Genomic DNA, 755 nt, shown 5'->3' with positions numbered 1-755 from the left:
GATTTGTTGTAACGGAGCTGCAATTGCTTAAAATACAGGCATGTCTCGTCTTGCGTTTTGAGTCACTTTGGGCAAAGTTGAGAGAATTACAGTCAGCCTTTCCCGACCCCACCCCTCTCTTTCCCTCTCTCTCCATATTCCATGGCCTTCCAGATCTTCCCAAGAAGTGTCAGTTATTTCCCCGGAGCTACAAATCAGGGGCTCTTTCCGAATCGCTGGGCACCAGGTTAAAGGGCGCGCGCTCGCGGGACCCTTGAAGGGGAGGAAACCTGCCCTGGAGGGAGATCAGGAACGTTAGTCCCAGGAAAGCCGGCTCCTGGACGTCGGAAGGAAGACTTCCAGCCTCCCTGGGCGCGCCTGGCCTTTCTGCTGCCATTCCTGCCCCGCGGGAGCCCGAGCCCAAGCCGCTCGGGCGTTTCTGATGGACGCGCACTGACCGAGCCAGCCAACGTGCTCCCAGGAGCCAAGATCCATCCGTATTCCAGAAAGCTCGGGCTCTGCCCGCCTTCCCGGGGTGTTTTCATTCCACCCCGCCTTCCCCCGGCGGCCCGCCGCAGGCTCCTCCCCTTTTCTTAAGTTGCCTTGATAGTAACGTGCCCTCTGCAAGCACATGCAGACTGTCAGAGCCCGCTGCTCGCCCGCCCGCCCGTGCCTCCGAGCCCGCGGGGGACTTCACCTGGTCCTCGGCACGGCTGCCTCCCACCCGTCGCCAACCCTGAAAAGGTACGTGTCCCGCCCGCCGCTCCTGCTGGTGG

General features: G+C 61.5%; 1 protein-coding gene across 1 annotated transcript in view; it reads left to right on the top strand.

Moving 5' to 3' along the window:
* The first annotated feature begins 614 nt into the window (after window positions 1–614).
* The window catches only part of SLC1A3 (solute carrier family 1 member 3), a 120,938-nt gene continuing 120,797 nt past the window's right edge, over window positions 615–755 (top strand). The window contains exon 1 of the mRNA XM_045285116.1: window positions 615–723. The gene's annotated coding sequence lies outside the window, so the exon portion shown is untranslated. The remainder of the gene's footprint in view (window positions 724–755) is intronic.

Source organism: Echinops telfairi, unplaced genomic scaffold (genome assembly GCF_000313985.2).
Source record: "Echinops telfairi isolate 266 unplaced genomic scaffold, ASM31398v2 ScPeMD7_7469;HRSCAF=8507_1, whole genome shotgun sequence".
Classification (NCBI taxonomy): Eukaryota; Metazoa; Chordata; class Mammalia; order Afrosoricida; family Tenrecidae; genus Echinops; species Echinops telfairi.
Note: the sequence above shows the minus strand (reverse complement) of the source record. Positions and strands in the feature narration are given on the sequence as shown.